The sequence below is a fragment of the Balaenoptera borealis genome (genome assembly GCF_965194805.1).
Source record: "Balaenoptera borealis genome assembly, chromosome: 17".
NCBI lineage: Eukaryota > Metazoa > Chordata > Mammalia > Artiodactyla > Balaenopteridae > Balaenoptera > Balaenoptera borealis.
This window is the reverse complement of record NC_138876.1, coordinates 14,268,560-14,287,854: the sequence shown is the minus strand read 5'-3', so window position 1 is coordinate 14,287,854 and position 19,295 is coordinate 14,268,560. Positions and strand designations below refer to the sequence as shown.

Genomic DNA, 19,295 nt, shown 5'->3' with positions numbered 1-19,295 from the left:
AAAGCCCTCACACAGAAGTGAAGATCCAACACAGTCAAAAATAAATATAAATTAATTAATTAATTAAAAAAAAATGTACTTTAAAAAAAAAAATGGCTAATTGAGGCTCTTCCTTTTTTTCCCTTTTTCCTGTAAGTGTGAAAATGGAACTAAAGGAAGGAAAACTGAAAGCAACATTATTTTGAATTGCAAAGGCAGAGAAAGAAAGGATTTTGATTTGATTAGGTGTATAGCTTCACTATCACATCAGAATTTATTCTATATGAAGTCAGTTAGCATCCAGAGTGATTTTTTAAAAAATCTTTGCATTGTAAGTGTAACAAATATATAGGAAAATGCACGTAGAAGTGTGTGGCTCTGAATTTTCACAAAACAAACAAACTGGCCTAACCTACAGTCAGGGCAAGGAAGCAAAACACTGCCAGGACCCCAGGAGCCCCCTCCTACCCGTTTCAGTCCCTATCTGACACCTCCTCCAAGGGTTACCAGCATGGGACAGAATTTTAACTCTAAGTTCTAATGGTAAAAGTTAGAATGAAGATTAAGTCATCACTCTGGGCTTAAACGAAAAGGCATACAGAAATTACAGATGACACAATTGCCCTTTTCTAGGACTTAGGCTGAGATCACTCAGGAAAGAGACCTATGACACCAAAGTAAGTGCAACTCAGGCCTCGTGACCCAGGAACTTAAGAAATGGAAAAAGCACGAAGCAACACAAAGAACGGTCAGATGCCTGAGTAGCTTAGACACTAGGAAGCTGGGAGTGGATCTAGGGCCATTCCATGAAGAAGACCCTTAAACCCCAAAGTTCCTGGGTCCTCAGAACATACACTGCAATTTCTCCCTGCCCTGACGAACCCAGGCGAGGCTCAGCACAACTCCTTGGGCACACAGAAGTCTAATACTTTGTACTTCACAGAGCTTTTTAATCTAAGGATTTCAAAATACTTTGCAAGCAATTAAGGTTACAGCACCTTTTTGTACTGTCGTTGCATGAACGAAGTGGAGAGAAATGTGGGTCAGGATTGGCTGGGACGACACGTGATGCCACAGATCCATAAATTTAATCTCTTCCAAGGTTGGAACAAATCTGGGGCAATCACAACCAGTTACATCATAGAAGGTTGGAAGGAGAGTGTACAGAGCACTGGTTAAAAAGCTGATCACTTTTATTTTCTCTTGTACCCTCAACATAAATCATTCAAGTAACATCTCAATGACTGTTTACTCATGTTGTACTTTCTAGAAGTTTTCACTCTTTTTCTCCCCTTTTCCTTCTCCCTCTCCTTCTCTCTCTCCTTTTATATTCACAGCAGCCAAGTGAAATAGGCAAGTCAAATATTATTTGCTCCATTTGATAGATGAGAAAACAGGCTCGAATGTCTTTCAGAAGCTACTTAGAAGTAAGCAGCTCAGGACTGGGACATAAACTCAGGTCTTTTACTCCTTGTCTAATGTTGTGGCTATGTCTGCACACGGCTGTTTAAATTCGTCTGGTAAGAATGACGACTGGAGAAGATGGTTCAAGACAAATACAGATACTGAGATTTTAGTCCCCTCAACATCTTCACAACAATTCAGTACGTCAGTTATAAAGGTGGGAGCATTACTGAAGATGAGAGATCCATTATTCAAAAAACATTTACTGTTGGTCACCTACCATGTGCCAGGCACTGTGGTAGACCCTTGGGAAACAGATGACCAAGACTCAGTCCTAGCTCAGTGAATAGAAAGCTCCATGAAGTCGGGGACTTGTGACCGTCTTTGTCACCCTTGACTCCCAGCACTCAGCTCAGTGCCTATCATAAGAAGGTGTCCAATGCCAACGTGGGTGGATGAGTGGGTGGGTGAGTGGATGAGTGGAAGGATGGGTGGTTGGGTGAATGGATACGTGGATGGATGAGTGGGTGGGTGCGTGTGTGGATGGATAAATGGAGGGATGTCCTCCAGCAGCTCAGAGCCTAATGGGCCTCCAAGTCAGAGAGCCGAGAGCACAGAAGCAGGAATCTTGTGACTGGGGTCTCTTCCTAGCTCTGAAGCCCTTCCACTATTTGACCTTGAACAAGCAGATCTGCCTCTCTGGTTCTCATTTGCTCATCTTTAAACAGGAGTGATACTCTTTGACTTCTTCGGCCTCTTCAGCTGCTATTCTGTGAAAACAGACTGATTCTGTGATTCTGTGAAAACGGGCCCTACAGTAATCTTCGTCAGAGGGACCATCAGAATAGCTTTATGCTTCCTTTTAAAACTAGGCACAGGCAGCGTGAAATTAGAATGAAAATTTCATTCTGGATGAGAAAAGGCATTGTAGCAATGAAGATTATGGAACTGGCTTTTCAATATGACTTTGGCTCCCCTCCAAAAAAAAAAAAAAGAGGAGTAGGATCTCACTACCAACCCCTGGGAACTGCCCATATGAGATTTCAGTGGATTCTTTAAAGATCCCAGTAGCAGTCAATGACTTACGGTTCCTAGAAGAGGTAGGAAAAGAGAAAGATGGTCCCTTTCACAAATATCACACCTCAATCCTGCTAGATGCTTTACAGCACGCGTCTCATTTTATCTTCTCAGCAACCCTGTGAAGTGAATGATTTGTTCCCATTTAGCAGATATGGATGCCGAGACCTAGAGGCTGAACAGTGTGTCCAAGTTCATGCAGCGGGTGGATGGGACTCTAACCTGGGCCTGTTTGACTCCAGATCTTTGCCTTTTCCAGTTCTGTGCTTTACACCTTGGGTTTGATGTGCTAGACCAGCAACATGATATCTTCTTTTTGGAGCAGCCATTGTGCTAGGAGATTTTTTGCCAGGAAGTGTACCATATGCTGGGTTACTCCTTGTTTTAGTCTATGATTTCTACTTGCTGAGACTTATCAACAGAGCGCTCATGGTGTACTAAGAGCTGTGCTAAGTGCTTCACGTGAATTAATGAATGATTACCTCACAGCACCCCTATAGAGCAGTACTGGTATCATCCCCCCCCCCTTTTTTTTTTAAGTTGTATTTTATTTTATTTATTTATTTATTTTTAACCCCACATTTGTTTATTTTTTTTTTTGGCTGTGTTGGGTCTTCGTTTCTGTGCGAGGGCTTTCTCTAGCTGCAGCAAGCGGGGGCCACTCTTCATCGCGGTGCACGGGCCTCTCACTATCGCGGCCTCTCTTGTTGCGGAGCACAGGCTCCAGACGCGCAGGCTCAGTAGTTGTGGCTCACGGGCCTAGTTGCTCTGCGGCATGTGGGATCTTCCCAGACCAGGGCTCGAACCCGTGTCCCCTGCATTAGCAGGCAGACTCTCAACCACTGCGCCACCAGGGAAGCCCTCCACCCACTTTTTATAGATAAAGAGACTGAGGTTCAGAGAGGGTGGGGGATTTATCCAAAGTCACACAGCACAGCATTCATCCAGAGCCCTTAACCATGAGGGCTTACTGCCTCTTGGTTTTTAGAACTGGGAGACTTTGTAAACGATTTAGTCCTAAATGCAATGTGGCATCCTGGAACAGGAAAAGGACGTTAGAGAGAAAATGAGTGAAATCCAAATAAAGTCTGGATTTTAATTAGTAATAATGTGCCACTGTTGCTTTCTTAATTGGGACAAATGTACCACGGAAACGTAAAATGATATCATCGGGGGAAACTGAGTGAGGGATATTCGGCAACTATCTGTACTATTTCTGCAACTTCTCTGTAAATCTAACATTATTCCAAAATAAAAAGTTTATTATAAAAAACACGATTTAGTCCACACTTCCCCCATTTTAGGAGGGGGCACCAAGGCTGGGACCGGGGAAGCCACAGCCAAACAGCGGCCAGAACACTCTTGAGCAAGCTCCCACCCCCGTGCCCGCCCCCTGCAGCTCAGCTTCCTGGGTGCCAGCTGGTGTGCTGTGCGTGACCTTCTAGAATGTGTCTGGACCCAAATGAGATCAATGTCAGGCACTTCCATGGAATGAGCCAGAAAAATTTTGTACGGAGGACACAGCATTTTGAAAACATCGGTTCTGAGGTCTGTCCTTTCAGACAGTGACTCCCTGAGTGTCCCCAGCAGTTTCCTCACCTGGCCGTCGCACGTGGTCAGCACAGCCCGGCGAGCCAGGCCCGTGGCTGTGCAGCTCAGTCATGACCTCAACTCCATGCCTCGTTAGCTAGAAGGCAGCAGGCGCATCCCCAGTAGAAGGCTGGAATACGAGGGCCCGTGGGGTCAGGGTTCAAGCACACTCCACACGGACTTCCCATCCCCGTTACACGCGAGGAGGCCTTTGGGAGGTGAAGAGCCACCACACCCGCTCCCTGTGGAGCCATAGCTGCCAGCAGCCGGGAGGCAGGTTCACCCACACTCCCCCCATTTTATGGATGGGGAAGCCAAGGCTGAGAGAGGGGAAAGAACAGCCAATTCGCAGCCAACGCTCGTCTTGTATCTGAAAGTTTCTTTCTCAGTAGCTGCAGTTAGAGTTGGTTTCCAAGTTCCTGCTGATGAGCATCTTTCTCACTCTTCACTGGGGAAGCGAATTTGTGGAGGACATTTCACGGACAGCCCCTGAACACTCAATATGCTTTCGACACACTGCTGGATGTCCTGTGCCAGTTATGAACACAGAAAGGGAATCATTAGAATAACTGTGATGATAGGAACCCACGTGTACGGAGTACTCAGTATCCGCCCAGCGCTGCCTGAGCACTTTACAGGCATGGCCTCATTTCATTCTTATAACAACGCTGTGAGGAAGGCACTCTTATTTGTCCCATTTTACAGGGACAAATTTACATGTAAACCCAGAGAGGGTAAGTAACTTCCTCAAGGTCACACAGCTAGTAAATGGGATCTGAACATAGGGAGTCTCACGCTAATGAATATGCTCTTAACATGTGAGTGACCTGCTCCCCCATTTTGGCAGATGTTCATCTTTTATATTTATTCCCACAACTAAAGTCCTATCATGTCAGTAGACCCTGAGCTCTCTTGGGGTAAAACACTTTACACTTCCCCGAGCTGGCAGCAAAGAGGAAAGAGCTTGAACTTCAGGGTGAGAGAGACCTGGTAGCAAATACCAGCTCCATAGCTAATTAGCTGTACGACCCAGACAAGTCACGTGACTGCTCACTGCCTCAGTTGCAATAATAATGCCACCTATCCCCAAGGCTGTGGCGGTGAGGGTTACATGAAGGAAACCCGTTCAGTGTCTAGGCCAAGGTGCCTCGTAGGTGGCTTGAAATTCAGGCAAATCCCTTCAAAGTAGAAAGAATCCAGGCTGGGAAGTCAGACGGACCTGGATTTGGATCCCAGCCTCCCTCTTTACTTGCTCTGTGACCTTCAGCAAGTTGCAAAATCTTTCTGACCCATCATTTCCTCATCCGTAAAATGGGTACATAAAAATAAGTGTTTTGCAGAGCTGCAGGGCTGCAGGCAGGATTGGTGATAAAACACACAAAGGGCCTGGCCTGGGATTTCGGTCAGAGATTAGTGTTCCCATTGTCATTATTACACGTCCTCCTCTCTCCTTTGTCATAACTGTTCTTTTCCTTCTGGCTTGCAGGCTTGCCAGGTCAAAGTGTTGACTGTTCTAGGGGGCAGCTTAGATGGGAGGGCCAGTCTCAGGGAGCAGGGCGGTGCCCAGAGCATTAGCCTTCCCACTACCTGCTTCCCCGGGGGGCCTGTTGACCTTGGCCTTAGTCAGTTCAAGTGAGCAGAGAGCAGTCTGGCTTCTCTGACTTTGTCCAGCTGGCCGGCTCCTCCAGGGTCTCAAAAACCCACCTTGGGAGCCCGGGGGGACTTGAAACTGCCATTTCACAGATACCCAAGAGGACTCACTGGGATCCCACAGGAGAACAGGGATTAAAAAAATTAACCCATGCCCAGTTTCTGCAGAGGCAGAGGTAGCTTAGTTCTAGCCAGCAGGGTGGCAAAGTGAGGAGCATGGAGTTGCAGAGGCCCAGGGTTTGAAGTGTGGCTCTAGAACTCACCCGCGGAGGGAACTCATCCACCTCAGCTTCGGTTGTCTTATCTGTGAAATGGGTGGGGTTAGTGAGCATTCTCACTTCCGGAGATTGTGCAGTTTAGATAAGATCATGCCCGTAAAACATTTCCCACATGCCTGCCATGTATCAAAGTCTCAACAAATGTTGGCTACCAACAACTGGGGTCAATGATGGTCAAAAGCAGTAAGTCAACTCATTAAAAAAATATACTTAGTGGTGCTTCTCATGAGTAGGGTTGGGGATCTTGTTAACATGCAGATTCTTTCATCAGGGCTGGGTGGGGCCGGAGACTCTGCATTTTCAACCAGCTCCTGGCTGAAGCTGATGTTGTTGACCAATTAGGGTAACATGAGATTGCCACCCATTTTCAAACAGAGACCTGTTAAGACTCAGTTAAGGTGAGGTCATTCCTGAAAATGGGTATATTTTGGGTAAATCCAGGAGAGGGGAGTGGCGAGGAACTAATATTACTGAGTAGCTGCTGGGCATTGGGTGTGTTGAATGAATTATCTCTTGCAATCCGCACAGCATCTCTGAGGGATATTATCATCTCCTTTGTACAGATGGGGAACGGAGACTCAGATGTTAAGTGCTCAAGGTCACAGAGCTCACTAAAGACAGGACTGGGATATGGACTTGTCTGCCTGCCTCCAGTCCCATCACCTTTCTCAACCTCAGAGGCAACGGCAAGAGCCTGAGAACACAGCTGAAATAAGACCTTGGTTTCCCAGTTGGCAGAATGAGTGGTCTGTGTGTAAATGACCTCTAAGCTCCCTCCCCAGCCTCCTGTTGGAAGAGTTTGCCAGTCCGTGTGCTCTCTACTCTTACTCAGCATTCACTTGGCTGTGTCCCCATGCTGCTTCCTAATTTGGTGCTGACGTTCTGGTTGCAGATGCATCAATGTCACCCTGTCAAGTTGGGAACACCAGCAGAGCTGCTGGACCCCGTCATCTTCCCAAGAGCTGGCCAAGCGGTGCAATGGTGACCAGAATAAACTCAGCACCCGGGCCAAAGAGAACATTCTTCCACACCCCAGAGATGAGACTTTCAGCGTCCCTGCAGGTAGAGAAGGCCACTTGCGTCAACTGGAAGTCATGTGGGGCCCGGTTTCACCTGGAGCCCAGTCTTGGAGTCTTAACCCCACAGGGCCTGGGTGCTAATGGGTTCTGTTTGAACCCACACTTAGTGAAGCAGGCAGAGGCACCTACATGCCTCAGGTGGGCTCACACATATCTCCTGTGCTCATAGAGCAGAGGTTCTGAGAACTGGGCAGGATTTCAGAAGGACATGTTGGCCAGAGCTAAAATCTCTGGGTTCAAATCCTGACTCTGCCACTTTCTAGTGTGTGACCTTGGGCAACTTATTTAATCTCCCTAGGCCTCCGTTTCCTCTTCTGTAAAATGGGGCTAACGGTAGTAGTTGCCTGGTAGGGATGTGGTGAGAGTTGAATGAGTTAATACACGAATAGCCCTTAGAACAGTGTCTGGCACATGGCAAGCATGCAGGCCATCTCCATAAAATGTGAAATGTGTCAGAGCAGGGACTTATCTCTTCTTGTTGTTGGATACCTAGTACCTGGAAGAATGACTAGAGTGGTGGATGCTCGTGAATATCTGTGCAATGATTGAATCAGAGAGCTCTAGTGTGTGGTTTTCAAGCTGTGTTCCAAGGAACGCTGGGGTGCCTGGGGTCACCGCATGGTGAGTTGGTGGGAGTGTGAGCGAGAAACACTTAAGAAGGAGTCAGCATCATTCTGTTCCTTTCGCCCGCCCAGAGCTTCTCCGATTTATGTGCTGGATATATGGTTTCTACATAAAATGATATTTGGAGGAAGACTTTTGCAGCCCAAAAATTATTTGAAACTATCAATATCCAACATTTGGTCCCTAGACTGTCAGATTGCCCTGGGTGAGGGTTAAGAGTGCTGATTTCCTGACTCCACCAATGATCTGCTGAATCTCATTTTCTTGGGAAAGGACATGCATTTTAAATCAATTTCTTAGGGGATTCCTATTCATGCTAACATCCAAAGAACACGCTTCTAATCATTTTACAAGTGGGGAAGTTGAGACCTTGTTAGGTGACGTGCCTGGCTCAGGGTCTCCCAGGCTGGTGTAGAGGTGTCTTAACTCCAAGACCAGTGATCTTTTCACGCTGCAACTTCTGTGACTCTTAAACAGGCGAGGCCCTTGCAGAGACCCCTCCCAGGTTACCAGAGTGGGTGCTGGGAGGGAGACAGGACCTATCAACACTATCTCGGCCTTGTGGGAACTTTCTGCCTTGGGGAGTTTTGCTCTGCCCACACATACCGCAGGGTAGGCACGCAGTGGGTGTTGGAATGGAAGAAGGAGCGAATGAAAAAATGACATTCTTATGGAGAGATAGAAACAAAACATGTGCAATGTAATGGCGGGTAGTACTAAGATCTGGGAAGAAAGTAAAACTAGGTAAGGGATACAGAGTGATAGGTTGAGGGACTATTCTAGATAGAATGGGGACAGAAGGTCTCTTCTGAGCAGGTGACTTTGAATAGAGACCCAAGGAATGTGGAAGATGGAGTCATCTAGTGGAAGAACATTCCAGATAAAGGGAACAGCAAGTGCAAAGGGCCTGAGACAGGAAAGTGCTTGCTGTGTTTGAGGACCTGCAAGGATTGTCTGAGGCTTAAATGAAACGATGGGTGTAAATTTCTTAGGATAGTGCCTGCTGCACATTGACTGTTACAATTACTGGTGCCATTTTATCTTCATGATGAGGACAGGTTCCATCAGATTTGCATTTTATTTTATTCCACTTTCTGTTATTTAAAAGTCAGATTCATTGAGGTATAATTTCCCTACAGTAAAATTGACCCTTGTCTAATGTACACGTGGATGAGACTTGACAAATGCTTCCACCTGTATGAGTCCCACCACAATCAAGATTTCAAACATTTCTGTCACCACAAAAGTTCGCCTGTGCCTTTTGTAGTCACTCTCCTTGTTTATCCATAGCCCCTAGCAATCATTAACCTGATTTCTGTCTCTAGAGATTTGGAATCATACAGATATAAACTTTTATGTCTACCTTCTTTCACTTGGCAAAATGCTTCTGAGATTTCTCTATGCTGTTGTATGTATCCTAGTTCGTTCTTTTTTATTGCTAAGTAGTATTCCATTGTGTGGATGGAAACCTATTGTTTACCCCTTCACCAATTGAAGGACACCTGGGTTGTTTCCAGTTTGGGCTTATTATGAGTAAAGTTGCCATCAACATTCATGTACATGTCTTTGTGTGAATGTATGTTTTCATTTCTCTTGGGTGAATACCTAGAAGTGAAATTGCTGGCTCATATGTTTGACTTGCTGAGAAATCACTGAATTGCTTTTCAGAGTGGCCGTACTATTTTGCATCCCCATCAGCAATGTAGGAGTGTTCCAGTTGCTCCACATCTTCACCAAGATTTTGTATTGTCAGTTAATTAGTTAATTAATCAATTAATTAATATTTTAGCCATCCTAGTAGATGTGCAGTGGTAGCTTGCTGTGGCTCTAAATTTCACTTCCCTAATGTCTAGTGAGGTCTGGCATCTTTTCCAGTGCTTATTTGCCCTCTCTTCTTTGGTGAACTATCTGCTCAAGTATTTTGCCTATTATTCAGTTGGGATGTTTGTTTTCTTATTGAGCTGTAGGAATTCTTTTCATATTCCAGATGCAAGTTCTTTATCCAATACATGTTTTGCAAATACATAGTTCCTCCCTGAACATAACTTGTCTTTTCATGTTCTTAAAGAATGCTTTTTGAGGAGGTAAAGTTTTACGTTTTTTTAAAGCCCAATTTACCACTTTTTTCTTTTATGGTTCATGTACTTTCTAAGAAAAGTTTTGCCTAGCTCAGTGTTACAAAGATTCTATCCCACATTTATTTTCTTGTAAAAGTTTTATTGTTTTAGGTTTTATATCTGGGTCAATGATCCATCTTGAGACTTTGAGTGAACTTTCATATATGATATGAACTAAAGGTCAAGGCTTTTTTTTTTTTTTCTTCCATATTGATCGGCCAATAGTTTCAGCATCATTGGTTGAAAGATCTGCTTTACCGAAAGATATAAGGCTTTGCCCACCATTCCATGCAGAATAGACTTTTTAGTCCAGTGTGAGTGATGACAGAGAAAAGGGTGAAGGTACAGACTGGGGGGAGCGTCGTGTGAGAAGTGGAGCTCCAAGTCACGTACCAAGTGACCCACATGGTAACGAACAGAATCTGGCGGTTTCATCTCCACGATGAAACCGCCAGCCCCAAAGCAGGGTGCAGGCCGGCTGGGGAAGTGCCTGGTCGGGTGTTTCTCTTAGTGTTTCTCAGAGATTTGCACTCATCTTGCGTAAACTGCAGATTAGGAAGGCATTAGGTAATGAGAGGGTGGCTGGAGCGTATTACACACCAGGCTGGCGTGAGGCCACGGAATGCAGCCTACGGGGACGGCCATGCTCAGCAAGTCAAACAGAGCTGGAACCTGGATGGGATGACTTCCCTTCTCCCTCCTGCAGCCAGAAGGGAGCTTCTGCTGGGTCCAGCTGGTCTCTGGAGCCTCAGTGTCTCACAGCCTCAGGAGGTGACTGTGGGACAGGAAGGCCCTGGGAGCTGCGTAACTCATTCCACTTTAAGAAGGAAGCGAGGAAAATATTGAGAAATTTAAGAGAAATGGACAAATGGACCAATACAGTTGGAGTCATTAGCATCTCTCTGTCACTGATAGATCAAGCCGGCAAAAAATCATATGAACACAGATACTCTAAACAGCACGATCCAGCAAACTGATCTGATTAATGTTATGGTGATACTAGCCTCATATAATGAATTAGGAAGTGTTCCTCTGCTTTTATTTTCTGGAAAAATTATGGAGAATCTGTAGCCTTTCTTCCCTTTAATATTTGGTGTAATTTGCTGGTGAAACCATCTAGGCCTGGTGATGTCTTTTTTGGAAGGTTTTGATTATTGACTCAATTTTAAAAATGAATATAGACTTATTAAAATTATCTATTAAAAAAAAAAGAAGGAGGTATGGTGCAGAAGCTTTGCCTAGGGGAAAGTTAGCGACAAATAAAAATTCATTCCAGTCCTCCTGCTTGCACCGCCTCCTGCCCCAGTCCCCGCATTGCTGACCTCCCTCAGGACCACTCAGATGTTTGATGCTCAAATATTTGGGGAGCATCTTGTACGAGCTCACAAATTCTCCCTTCATCTTATAAGATGAAGGCATGATCCCTGCCCTCTAGGTGCTTACGCTCAAGCTGTGGAAGATGTGAATTCACATGATTAAAGGTAAAAAGGAAACTAATCTTCGCTGAGGGTCTCCTCTGTGCCAGACACCATGTCAGGGTGTCCAGAGGTTATCGGATTTATTCCCATAGCAACTCTATGAGACCGAGATGGTCATCCTCATTCCTAAGGTGAAAATTGGAGCTCAGAGAGGTTAAGTAATTTACCCAAGATTGCACAGCTAGTAGTGTCAGAGCCAGGGTGTGCACTCAAGACCGTCAGACCCCAGAGCCTGTGTACTTTCACTAATCATGGTGCCACACTATGTACCAAGAACTCCTCTGGGGCCTGTGGGGATCACAAAGGGGAAGGAGCCTCAGTGTCTAACTACAGGCCCTTGATGTCTGGTGAAGGGTGAACAGAAATAACTATGATATTGAGGTAATGCAGACAGTACCATGGGGCTCTGGGGGGTCTGGGTAGCATTTGTGGAGGAGGTGGCATGTCAGAGGGGTCTTGAAAGACAGAGGCCTGTACTCTGCAGATGTGGGGCTGGGGAAGAAGACCCTGGAGGGAGAGAACAGTGGTAGGAATAATAACAGCACACCCAGCATTATTCTGTGCCAAGACCTGTCATGCTTTGCAAATCCAAACTCATTAAATCCTTACATCAGTCCTAGGAGGTAGATACTATTATTATCTTTATTTTACGGTAGGTCAGAAAGGTTAAATAACTTGCCGGTGGTCACACAGCTGGTAGATGATAGAGCAGATATTAAACCCAGGCTCTGCAGGGGGAAGTGAAGTCAGCCAGGAGTATCATATTTGCAGGGGCAGCAGGACGGAGGGTCAGATTGAAAAGGTAGGCTGGGGCTGGCTCCCAGAGAGTTCACATGCCAGGCTGGGGAGTCCAGCCTTTGCCCTGTGACCTTGGTGACCTCTGGGAGGCTTTGAGGTAGGGGAGTGATGTCAGCAACCTGTGTTCAGGCAGGTGACTCTGGTAGAAGGGGATGCCCGAGAGGAAGCAAGATCGTAGGTTGGAGAGGGGTTGGGAGGTTGCTGTCCTTACCCCGGGGAGCATGGATGGCAGCAGTCTGTATGAGGGTTGGGGAGGTGGGGGTGGTGGCAGGGAGAGGGGACTTGCCCAGATGCAGGCCTGGCCTCTTATGCAGCGGGCGCTCAGTCGGAGATGGATGAGCTGCGACATGTGCTCAGACCACGATGAAGAGCAGTGTGGCATGAAAGGCTGTGCTGTGTGGTGTCCGTGCAAATGCCATCGGAATCCTGGGCCTGGAGGTCAGACCCCTGTGGGCTGGGCTGGCTGAAGGCAGCTTCAGGGCAGAGGACAGAGGGGGGTCTCCCCAGAGGATGGACAGACGGAAGGAGGAAGCCATGCGCAAGGGTTTCCACTGTCCTGATGGACTCATCTGCCCACTGGGGTTGATGCTACCTGCCTGCATCAGAGGGTTCCCAGGCGTGTTTTGAAGGCCAAATGAAACAATGCTTGTAAAGCACGTGGTGAATTATTATCTTGTGCCCACATACAAAAGGAGCTTGGTCCCTTGGGGAACTGGGGAGCAGCTGGTGGCTGTGGGAGTTGCTTCACTGGTCAGCAAACGCACTGGCTTCTGGTGACCTGGAAGGGGGACTGCTTTGCCCTCTGATGACAGCAGGCTCACTCCCCTTTCTACAGGAGCAGTGACTGGAGCAGGGCTTTCCACCTTGGAGCAGAGTAAACCTAGGCCAAATGGAAGCGCTCTCAGTCTTAATTCATCAACCCTCAAGGGCACTATGCCAGGGTGGGGTTGTGGCTGTGACTAGTGCCCGGTTCTTGTCTTCCCGAGGCTCTCAGTTTAGCGGCCCAGGTGTGATAGAGTATTCCTGTCCCCTTTGAGTAGGATTGCACATCATTGCCACGTTAAACACCCGTGTGGTCGTTTAACTTGCTTTGAATAATGAAATGTCAAAAGAATAAATGTGTATTACTTCTAGGTGGAAGTTTTAAAAGTCAACACCTTCTTTAACGTGTTTTTCTTTTCTCTCTCTCATGATGACCAGCAATGTCCACAAAATGGGATGTACTGTCCAATTGAGTTCTTGAGTGAAGCTGAACAGAGGGGCAACCAATCTGTGCTGGACACATAGGGTGAGTGAGAAGTAAACCTGGGCTGTTGTAAGCCACTGAGAATCCGGTGCTCTTTGTTACTGCAGCATAACCTAGACCATCCTGACTAATAAACCAGGAAACAGTCCACTATAGTGGTGAGGGTAGTGCTGGAAATGAAAAACATAGTGTTCCAGGGGAACATAAAGGAGCAGAGGAGGGAACAGAGATTAACCCTGTAGGGAGAAGTCTTTGATTGTTTCTTCTTTTGATCTGGTACTCATTTACTCCTTCCAAAACTTAGTGAGGTAGGAAGTATTATCCTCATTTTTCAGGTAAGGAATTTTCAGCTCAGAGATGTTAGATTTCTCAGTGTCATTCAGCTTGCCTTGCATGGAGACGGCATTCAAATTTAGGTCTCCCTGCTACCTACACCCTGGACTTTTTTTCTTTTTTGGATTAATAATAGCTAACACCTTAATACACATTAATAATAGTAGCACCTCTCATGTGCAAGTGTCTGATGGTGTTCTAAAAGCTATGCATGAATGAACTCAGTTAATCCTTATATCAACCCCATGAGTAGGTATATTATAAACCATTTTATAGACAAGGAAACTGAGACCAAGTGACTTACCCCATGTCACACAGCTGGCATTTGAAGCCCAGAAGTCTGGCCCCAGAGTCCATGTTCTTAACCACTGTACTATGCTCAGCCTGGTTCTTCTATGCCCGTGGGGGAGACAGAGGAGCCCTCAAATAACTCCTCACTCTATGTGCTTTGCCTGGGTGATCTCACCAACACCCATGGCTTCAGCCATTGTATGCCAACTGTGTACTCAGACAGATCTTTTCCCACTTCTCATTGAACCTCCCTTCCTGGATGTTTGGTGCATATCACAAACAACTAGATCCAGTCCTCGTAGGTCATCTTCAGGCTCCAATCAGCAAGCTGTATCAAGGGATCCTCCTGCTGAAAATCATGCCGTGTCTTTTCAACGTCTTCCCTTCGTATTGGTGCCATGGCTGTTCCTCTGTCTCTTTCTCCAGTCTTTCTTTTTCCTCCTCCCTTTGCTGATCTTCTTTTCTAGAATATTCTAGACTAACCCTCACGGTCCTTTAAGACTGAGGTCAATAGCAGCTTTACTTAGGATAGCCCCAAACTGGAAGCAGCCCAAGTGTCCATCAGTTGGTGAATGGATAAACCACTCGTGGTACATCCATATGACAGAGTACTGCTGAGCAACAAAAAGGACTGTACTCATACACAACAACGTGGATGACTCTCAGAGACATGAGACTAAATGAAAGGGACCAGAAACAAAAGACTGTATGATTCCAGGAAGTGCTAGGAAAGGCAATACTATGATAACAAAACTCATCAGTGGTTTGCAGGGGTTGGGGGTGGAGAGGGCAGGGATTGGGTACAAAGATGCACATAGGAAATTTTTGGTTTTTTTGGAAAGAAGGAAGTAAAACGCTCTTTATTCACAGATAATGACCACTTATATAGAAAACCCTATGCAATCTGCAAAAGGACTCCTAGAACTAACAAAGGAAATTTTTAAGGTGATAAAGTTATTCTAGATCATGCTTGTGGGGGTGGTTACACAGGTGTATACATTTGTCAGACTCATAGAACAGTTAAAACAGATTATTTTACTTATGTAAATGACACCTTAATAAAGTTGATTTAAAAAAAATAACTTTATTCATGGGGTCTGGCCTGGGGAAGCCTTGCAGATCTCTATCTCTATACCCGAACCCTCCTCACGCTGTATTTTCTCAGTCTGTTTTCAGACTCACATCATTTTCTCTGTTTTGTGTCTCACATTAGACTCTGAGCTCCCGGAGACTTATCTTGTACGATCACCATCACTTAGCACAGTGGCTCATACTCACTGGACACGCAAGGAGTGTTTGTCTAAGGAAGAGCTGGTAATGACTTGCCAAAGTAATGGAGCTAACTGAAGAAACCTTTCCTTGCCTTCAGGATCATATTCAAGCCTCCGGTCACTTGGGCTGGAAAAATCTCTGACCCAAATGCTGCAGGCTGTATCAAACCTCAGTTAACCAGCTCTCTGGTCTGAAGAGAGGTGAGAGCAGAGGGTGCGGATGGGGCCTGACCACACATCACTGCGCCTGGAGCAAACCCTGAGCAGAGGGTCTCTCGGTCACCGTCACACCCTCATCCCCTCCCTGGCCCAGCTGTCTGTCATGCATCCTGGAATGTGACCAGAATCCCCAGGAGGGAAGGGACCTTATCTGTCTTTCTCATGGATAGTTCTCGATGCTTGGCATGCAATAAAATTGCAACAGCTCTCCTAAATGACTAAATTGTCAAGTTTGGATACCTGGAATAAGCAAATTGTTAGTTTGTAGCTAAACATATTAGAGTCATTTTAATTTCTGGAATGGGGGGCAGCCCAGGCAGGGTCATTTCCCCATCCTACCCCCAATTGTCTTTAACCTTAAATGGTGGTCTGGCGCTTTGGGGCTAAGAAACACAAGAGAGATGGCGTCTCTGAGGTGTTAAAGTCTTGATGACCAGGTACATTTTGGAGGGGAGTCGTGAGTGGGACTGGGTTACTGACATTTTGGACAATGCTCTGTAGAACATTTTTAAAAAAGAATTTCATTTTTTAAAGATAGTTTTAGAGTTACAGAAAAATTGCAATGATAGTACAGAGAGTTCACATATATTCTACACCTAGTTTTCTCTATTAGTAATGTCTTAAATTAGAATGGGACTCTTTTCTTTTTCTTTTTTGTACAATTAATGAACCGATATTGATATATTGTTAGTAACTAAAAATCCAGAGTTTATTTAGGTCTCCTTAGTTTTTCATCTAATGTCCTTTTCCTGTTCCAGGATTCCATCTAAGAGAGCACATTCCATTTTTTGTGTGTGTCTCCTTAGACTCCTCTTGGCGATGATAGTTTCTCAAACCTTCTTTGTTTTTGATGACCTTTTGAGTTTGACCTTTTAACGAGGTTTGAGGCGTAACAGTCTGGTATTTTGTAGAACGTTCCTGGATTGGGATTTGCCTGATGCTTTTCTCATGATCAGTCTGGAGTTATGGGTTTTTGGGAGGAAGACCATGGAGGTAAAGGGTTGCACTTATTTTTAAGATCTAAATTCAGTTAAGTTTAGATGAAAATGTGTTGTGGTTGACATTATATGCTCACGAAATCACCATGCTGATAAGAGATAAGAGAACCTGAACCCCAAATGAAAACAAAACAAAAAGATTACACATTTTGTTTTGCACCTAATTTCACCCCCCCAACTCCCCACCCCCAAAGCAACAATTACTGCAATTTCTGGATCTTGATAACTTTTTCTAAATGGACTCAGAATGAACCAGGAAGCCATTGCCTTTCCCACCTGAGATCAAGCTCTTTCTGCTTCAGGGTTTTGTTTCTGAATGAATCTTCTTGGGATCAGAAGGTAGGGAAATCATTGTGTTCGCAAAGGTCTGCCCAGCCAGGGAGCCCCTTACTTTCTCCCTTCCTTCCTCACACATTTATTAAGTTCCTGTTATTAAGTTCCAGGAGCTATGCTTAGGCTGAAAAGATGACCAAGCCCTAGCAGGACTGATGCCTGCAGAGAGTTGGGTTTGGAAGGAGAGACACACAATGAATGAAAGCTGTCACACCTTTCAGGTCCTGGGGAAGTAAGGATGTACCGGGGACTTGGTGACCCAGTGGACGGGAGGTGTCATTCTTTGGGGTTTGTATAAAGCTTGCCAATCAAAAGAAATCGGGCAGCATAGGAAGCAAATAAAATGAGCATGTTAACGAGCAGGGTGGGCTCTGCTTGCCAGGGGCCAATGGAAGCAGGAGTTAGCAAGGACAGTCTCTCCCTGCATACCATCAGACTTTGGGCGAGCGAGAGATGCATTTCCCTTCCAAGTTCTGCCTGTGTGATGGCAAACAGTTTGCTTTGTACCCAAGCTGGCCTGGGGGAGGTAACCCAGTTTATCCAGAGGCAGCGCTATGTTGTACCAACCCCTAATCCTTAAGTCCTTGGCTCTTTTCCACAAAGCTAATGTCAAAACAACCCCCGGGAGTGGGCAGCACACTGCTTTGCAAAATGCTATGAATCTTGAGCCAGAAGGTTTGGGTTCAAATTAAAATTAATGAAAATTGCCTCTATTTGGGGGCCATATGAAAAGCCAGCTTCTATACTAAAGAAGCTGTGTGTATTGTGTCAACCAATCCTCCTAACAGTATGAGATAATCATACTAATGGGAGTTACAAATTATTGAGCATTTATGATGTGCTAGGGCTGTTTAAAGGGCTTGCTGCGGATGACCTCATTTCATTTTCACAACAACCCTCTAAATGCATACATCTCAAGCATGGAGTTCGATCAGTTTTTACCTCTGTGATCATCCAGCACCTAGATTAAGATACAGGACATTTCCCAGCAGGCTCCCTCGTGTCCCCTCCCATCTTCTCCTCACCCCCAAGTGACCACTCTTTTGACTTGTAGCACTGAAGACGAGTTTGGCCCATTTAAAAAATTATTTTTATTAAAGGTGAAATTCATATAAGAAAATTCACCACCTTAAAGTGCACAATCCAGGGCCATTTAGTACATTCACACGGTTGTGCAACCAACAGCTCTATCTAGTTCCAAAACATTTTCAGCACTCCACAAGGAAACCCTACGCTCATTAAGCAGTTGGCTCGTTTTTGAATACCAAATATAATGAATCACGCACTATGGCCTTTTGGGTTTGGCTTCTTTCTCCCCACATATGTTTGTGAGAGTCACTGTGCTGTGTGTGCCATGGGTACCGGTATCATCCCCGCATTATAGATGAGGAAACCAAGGCACAGAGAGGGTAAGTAACCTGCCCACGATCACACAACTGTTACGCGGTGGAGCTGTGACCCCTGGCAGTGTGGCCCCGGAACCCTGCTCCTGGAGCGTGCGCCATACTGCAGGGGAGGAAACCAGCTCCAGGGAGTGAGGTAATAAGCTGAGGGCAGCCAGCCAAGGTTTCTGCGAGATTCCTCTGACTGCAAAGACCAAGCTGTTTATAACTAGGCGATCTCCCCCTTGACTAGCTGTGTGACGCGGGGCAATTTTCTGGGCCTCAGTTTCCCAATCTCAGTAAAGCCTTCTGAACCTTCCTTGTTGGGCTGTGGGAGGTTGGCTGAGAGCCCTTGAAAACCTTGGGGTGCCATACAAACCCAGTCATTAGGATTTAGTTGGCTCTATGCTGTCGCGGTCCTTTGGGAACTTGGCAGGGGCTGGCCGGGCCCTCGAGGAGGGCTGGGGCAGTGGGAGTCCAGCCCTTCCTGTTCTCTCTGAGTGCTTGTAGAGCTTTAGTATTTCCTGTGCTTGGCTCCATCCAGAGTTATCACTCCAAACCTTGAAAATCCAGGGTCTCTGCATGTAAGGAAGTTCACCTTCAGAAATATCCCTTCCCAGCCTGTGGCCTAGAATATATATCCTCTGGACAGGCCCTGCTGGAATTCCATAGGATGGCATTGTTATCCTTATGAAGGTAATTATCCGTTGGTTCAGAAGTCAGATTAGGAGCAAAAAAGAAAGTCAAGGGCATTTTTCTCATTAGCCCATATGTACCACTTTATTCCCACTTTAAATGGCCATTTTTAACTTGAATCGATGTCATATTTATGGCCTGAAGCCTGCATTTACTTAGAACAAATAGTGTTAACTGACCAGCTTTATTAGTTTGTGATAACAAGGAGTTTACAGCTAGTGAAAAGATGGCATGTACTAATCTGAAAATGGTTTCAGATCTCTTTGGTTTTAATATAGCTACTTATGATGCTTTAAATGTATCTTGAAATGAACAATTCCTTTAAACTCCATGTTTAACTGACCTTGAAAGAGGACCTGCCTTATAGATGCTTTAAAAATACTCAATTTTAGTTCAGCAGAATTTTTGGCAAAGAGGTACGTTCTGAAGCAGGCTGATTTAGATATGAATGT

The 19,295-nt window shown here is 45.5% G+C and overlaps 1 long non-coding RNA gene across 1 annotated transcript in view; it reads left to right on the top strand.

Moving 5' to 3' along the window:
• The first annotated feature begins 12,993 nt into the window (after positions 1–12,993).
• LOC309614576 overlaps positions 12,994–19,295 on the top strand; it is a 50,447-nt gene continuing 44,145 nt past the window's right edge. The window contains exon 1 of the long non-coding RNA XR_014236290.1: positions 12,994–18,174. This is a non-coding gene — a long non-coding RNA (uncharacterized lncRNA). The remainder of the gene's footprint in view (positions 18,175–19,295) is intronic.